This window comes from Castanea sativa, chromosome 8, assembly GCF_040712315.1.
Source record: "Castanea sativa cultivar Marrone di Chiusa Pesio chromosome 8, ASM4071231v1".
In the NCBI taxonomy this organism is placed as follows: Eukaryota; Viridiplantae; Streptophyta; class Magnoliopsida; order Fagales; family Fagaceae; genus Castanea; species Castanea sativa.
Window position 1 is genome coordinate 2,672,115 of NC_134020.1, and position 6,105 is coordinate 2,678,219.

General features: G+C 31.1%; 1 long non-coding RNA gene across 2 annotated transcripts; it reads left to right on the forward strand.

The window, feature by feature from the left end:
• Positions 1 to 530: 530 nt before the first annotated feature.
• Positions 531 to 5,464, forward strand: LOC142605670 (uncharacterized). Of its 2 annotated transcripts, XR_012839101.1 has the most exons (4): positions 531 to 719; positions 915 to 1,134; positions 1,940 to 1,989; positions 5,281 to 5,464. It is a non-coding gene; the product is annotated as an uncharacterized LOC142605670 (long non-coding RNA). The 2 variants fall into 2 exon arrangements; XR_012839100.1 differs by lacking the exon at positions 915 to 1,134.
• The last annotated feature ends 641 nt before the right edge of the window (positions 5,465 to 6,105 follow it).

Below are 6,105 nucleotides of genomic sequence, written 5' to 3' on the forward strand. Positions count from 1 at the left end.
GACATCAAATTTTAATAGTTATCAAAAGACATATAGCTCAATCGACACTTCTTGTTGTTTCGGACAGAGATGTCCAGAATTCACATTTTCAGTCTCCCAATTATCGAATAATAATAATCTATATATATATATAATAGACGAAGCTGTGAGAAAGTTGGTTCCTGCATTTAAGGACGTGTTGACAAATAGGATAACTGTCTATTTTAAATTCAAACACGTATACTATTTTTTAAAAATACAGCCGCATGTTACAACGCTTGGCTTTTTAAACTCCGCCACGTTTGCAACTAAAAAAAATGTGTAAATTAAATAACCGATTGTGTTTTTATCACACGGTGCATTGTTTGGAAACCCTTCCTATCACAGCTTTAAAATAGTCAGACGGTCTAAAAATCAGACATGTGACAGTTAAAAAGCAATAAGATATATTCTTTCACAATTTTGACCCCGTTTGATAGTTTGTCAGTATATAAACAAAAGAATAACCAGTTAAAAAGAAAGGCTTGCGCTATAGAGATAGAGAAGTGTAAAAAAGAAAAAGAAAAGAAGCTTGCGATACAGAGATGAGAAGGAGACAGAGTTCATACGGCTAGCCGGCTATCACCATCATTTTCCCACCACCGTCGGTCCTTTGCCAGACTTAGACCACCGGAACCGGCACCGGTAACCTAAAGGTGCACGGAGGATTTGAGATATGGACATAGAGAGAACTACCATTGGTAAGTTTTTTTTTTCCTCCATTCTTTCTTAGATCTGGGTATGAAATATGAATTAGTTTTGAGAAATTTGGTTGGATTGATTTGTATTTAGGTATTTGGGTTACATTAGGTTTTGATTTGATTTAGTTTCTTAGTATACTAAAAACTTTTGGGACTATTTGGATTCAATTAATTTTGTGTTTGATTTTGGTTTAGTTTTAGAGGCCAAAAGTCCGAGAATGGTAGAGAGAGAGTCGGTTAGACGCAGAGTGCAGAGAGATCGGCCAATTGGAGTTTTTGTTTTTTGAAGAAGAAGAGGAAGTATAATCGTTAGACTGTTAAGTCAATGCGCCATGGATTGAGAGAGGGGCACCATCACAAATTATGTCATCGCTGTAAGCCTCCACCCACTATCAGACTACCGAAATTGCTACCGGTAAAATTCTGTTTTAAACTAAAAAATTAAGGGTTTTTGGTTTTTATTTGGAGAATCAATTGGGGGTTAATTATGATTTAGATTATTATTTTGGGCAAGGTTTGGTTTTGATTAAGGGCTTTTGGTTAGAAGAAGTTTTGTTTTTAGGGTATTTGGCTTGGCTCAATGTTTTGGGTATTTAGAATCAATTTTGAATATTTGGGTTGCTTTGATTTTGAGTTCACATAAAATGAAGATTTGCTTTTTTACTCAAAGCGCAAACCTTTGAGTAATCAAAACTACACTAAAGTTTTATTTTAAATTTTAAAGTTTTTGCATTTGTTGTTTTTGAATGGTCCCTTTTTTAAAGCCATTGGAACTATGCAGATTAATCTTGAACCACTGTGAGTACTGTTAAGAATGTACCTTCATTTGAAATTGAAATTGATATTGAAAAGAGAGAAATAAATTAGAGAAGAAGATAACTATTTGAAGTGGAAATTCTGGAAACATTATCTAGGACATTAGGTGAACTGCCCTGTTTCTTAAATTCTTCTCCTACTGCTTTCTTTCTCTGCCACATATCTCTGCTTTATTCATTATATGTTTATTTAGTTTTACTGATCTGTTATTGTTGATAATTGCTTTAGTATGAGTGTTGTTGGTTTCTAAATTCAATTTGGATTACGCGAGTCTAAATTGTTCCTAATTAAGAATTTATAAATTTGATTGGGTTTGTTTCCACCTCATTATTTCTTTATGTAATATATTAGCCCACCAAGGAGCTTAAATATAATTGCAATCTCATGATTTTTTTTCCCTAAAGGTGGTACAATAAAGATTGAGGAAGCAAAGAGCACATACTCCTAAGGAAATGTAAGTAAATTATTTTTCCTTTCTTTTAGTGAATTTTTTGTTCTTGAATAATTTTAATATTATTTTTCTATGATTAATGTTTCATGTTTGTTTTCTGTTTGATACAAGATAGCATCTTTTTTTTTTTTAAATCTTTTTTGGCTTGAGAACAAGTTATTATCTTTATTCGAAATCTGATTTCGGGTTCTTTTTTTTCTCCATTTCTCCATTTGTGAAATTAAAGGGTTTTAATTTTATTTTTTCCCTCAACAAAAGATATATAGTGGTACATCATGTTGGTGCTTTTGCTCCTAAGATTGGCCTTTTCATATAATTGAAAGGCACTCTTTAGGAACTTTGCTCTTCTCCTAATAATTTTTCTGTTGTGTGACATTCGTACTAAGAAAATGGTCCTATTATATTCCTTTCATACTTGGGATGTTTTCTGTGTTACCAATATGTTAATGTTCCTATTAAGAAGTTGGCTCAGTTTGCATTTCATCTGAGTTAAACTTCTCCTAAAGGAAAGTAAGTGTTGTTGTCTCCAAGTTTCCAATTGTAACTCACACCAAAGTCCTTTTTCTCTTCTTTTTTTTTCCTTTTTTTTCGGGTTTTGTTTGCAAATGGGAATTGGGGGTTCCTTTTGGTATTGGGATAATTTTAGAATTTAGAGATTTTAAAGATTGGTTCATTTAGGAAATTTTTGGGACTTCCTTTTTTTTGTTTTGTTTTGATCACTATTACATTTGTAGAAGTTTTTATGTCTAAATCAATTTCCAATCATTAGATTCGATCCGTATGTTGAACCCTAAGCATGTAATAATTCTAATAAATTTATTGTGAAAATAGGTAGGAGGGTGATTACTAATTTACTGTGAACACTTTGGTTCATTTACACTTCTAATACATGTTGCATTGAGTGATTTATTTTGAAAAATTACTGATTTTCTCAAAATTTGCTATAACCTCAGTGATTTTTTCCCCTAGGGGATATTAAAAATAAGCAAATATGGGGTTTTTGGATGTCACCCTTGAAGTACTCATAAAACATGATACTGATTAATAAGTTCTTTTTTATAGAGTTTTGATCAAAGTAAATTCTTAAATTACCTATCTGTGTCTTTCTTTTTGGTGTTTTGTCAAAGTTACATTGAAACTTATGGTTTTTGCAAACTCAACAGAATGACTGGGATTCAAAGTTTTGAAGTATGACTTTTTCTGACATGCATATCAATATTTGATAGGCATAAGAGCATTGATAGGCTTAATCAATGAAGCAAGAACCTATGTTGCAATAATGTAGAAATTAAAAAAACTATTAATGTTGCAATCAATATTAAAAAAAAAAAAACTATGAAATTAATGTAGAAATAATAGTCTATCTGAAGTGAAGGAAATGTCTATACTTAGTGAAAAGAAGGAATTTTAGCATCAATTCTGTTCTCTAATGCATAACTGTAACTAATTGATGTGGTCAAATTTGTTCAAAATGAGATTTTAGATGCAATTCCTCTAGCATGTATGCGCTTCAACTTTGGACATCAATTTAGTAAAAATTTCCAAAAAACTATTTGATTTACAACTAATCAAAAAATAAAACTGCTTGAATTGCAAGAATTATGTGCTTTTAATTATTAATAAAAATTTGCTTGACACTATAGCGCTTATGACCATTACACATTTGAAACTTCCATAGTGGAAATTTGGTGGCTAGGATTGTAAGATGCATTCTTAGAACTTGGTGGCTGGGATTGTAAGATGCATTCTTAGAAGTGGGATTGTAATATGTATTTATTTTTCTTTTCCAATTTTGTTTAGGTTCTTTTGTTCTTTTATGGCTTTTAGGTATTTAATTTAGATGTTGTTTGTGTATTAAAAATTGCAACTGTTAACTATGTTCGATGCATTTTTTTATCTATTTAAGAATAAAACATCAATCTTGGGCATCTACGTTACAATTTGGATTTCCCTAGCAGAGGTGTAAGTGATTCTCTTGGTTAGTGCTAAGTGTTAGCTATAAAAGATCTTATAATACTTTTAAGTACATCTGAATTCCTTTGAGCTATCAGCTATGCTTTCTCTTATCAATTAGTTACTCTATCAGAGTCATTTAGATTCAAACCACCAAATTTAGAGAATTTAAGGTGGTGTTTTTCCATAAAGGTTTGGTTTTGGTTTTTCCACATTTAAATTTTGCTTCTTAAAGTGTTTCTACTGACAGAAATTAAAAGATTGTTTCTTTGTATCTATACATTGGAATTTTACCTTATAATATTATAAGTGAAACAGAGTTGGCACTTACAATGCATCAGGGCCAGAATATGGCTAAGCTCACTAAATTGTTTTTTGGTTAATGAGTTCTTAGACTTAATTTTCTGCTATGGGGAATTTTGGACTTTTGGCATTGTTATTGAACCTGACTCTATATCACACAATTGTCATTTTTGTTTTTTGAAGTGATTAGCATTAACAAGCCTTTATTGAAAATATTAACTATTGTACATCATGCGGAGTGCCTTAAATATTATTAAAAGCTCAAAAACAATTTTGTTCTTCAAAAAACACAGAATTCCATGAAAAGCTTTAATCATGATGTATGTATGTATACTTTCTTAAATTTATGAGTTCTTACATTCTCTTCTTTCCTATTACTAACCAAACATAAAAAGCTGGTGTTTGGGGGCTCTCTAATTTGGAGATCCGATAGGTAGCCCTTGCATTGGGATTTTGCTGAGTGCTGAGTGGGTTCATTATGGATATGCATATAAGTATTGATTGATCCCTGTAGAGCTGAGTTGTGCTGTAAGCTTGTAAGGTTGGCCATTGAGTTTTGTTTTTCAAGAACATTCTTTGCATTGCTTGAAATATGAGGATCTATGGTGATCCCTTGAGAACATATCTCAAAATTAGTTTGATGTGTGACATTGTATTAGAAAGAAATAACAAGCTCAGACACTAAGATTGTTTCTATTGGAGTAATCATTTCAAAAGTTGAAGTGAACATTAAAATAGAGGGCAGAAACTTGAAGATATAAAATACAATTTCCTGATGATTAATGTTACCCTTTGACTTTGTCATAATATTATGTAGTCTGATGCATATTAGTTACTATGCACATCTGCTTGGTACATAAAAAATTTTCTTGAAATTAAAAAATAACATATTAGACCTTCTTATGATACCTTGAAAGCCAATGTAATACAAAAAAGCAATATTAACTTCATTTATAAGAGAATTGCAACTTATTGTTTAAGGATTTATTAGGTGTTTGTGAATTTTGAAGCACATTTTACTTAAGTGAATTATTACAGGACACAAAAGACGAATTTGTAAGAAAAACAAAAGAGGATAGCAATTCTCTATTTGCAGCTTCCATTCCTGCTGAAGATGGAAAATGAGATGATGATAGCATGCCTATTCAAATGCTTCACAAACGAAACAATGCTACTAAACAAAATGCATCAACGAAGAAGAAAAATTGAAGAAGGAAAAATAGCAACTACGGAATTCAATTTAATTTTCAGTTTTTGTTTTCCCTCCTACATGTTCTACTCTTTTAAAGATGGATTGAAATTGTAGAACTTTGAAATCTGAAAGTGTAATGTTCTTTATACAAAGTTGATTATTTCATAGATTTTAGTCAATATTTCACCCTATCTGCATAATTACCAGGATTAGCTACTTTAAAATTTTATTTTAATGGTAGATGATTGCAGAAAATGTATTTTGTTACTGTAATTTTATGGTTGCTAGTGTGTGAATTTTCATTAATAAAACAATTAATACGATTGCTATCAAGTTGACAGGAATCGCATGTAATTCATTTAGTAGGTAATGTTTGGTTGGAGGACACCTCTTATTCTTTGAGTTTCACACTATAGAATACATTCAAAGATTGTATGTGCAGCAGCCAATGTGGCATGACCACAAAGCTAAAGCTGCAAAGGAGTACCAAACATTTGCAGTGTGAATTACTCTTTAATCAGCATTTGGCTGCTATAAGATTCACATGCAAATAAATCATTGTAAGAGACTAAATTCCAAAAGAAAATAAACAATTTTAAATACATCAAGTTATGATTAAGCCTTAAATGAAATCTAATTGATAAGGAACATAAATGTCATGCCAATTGAAA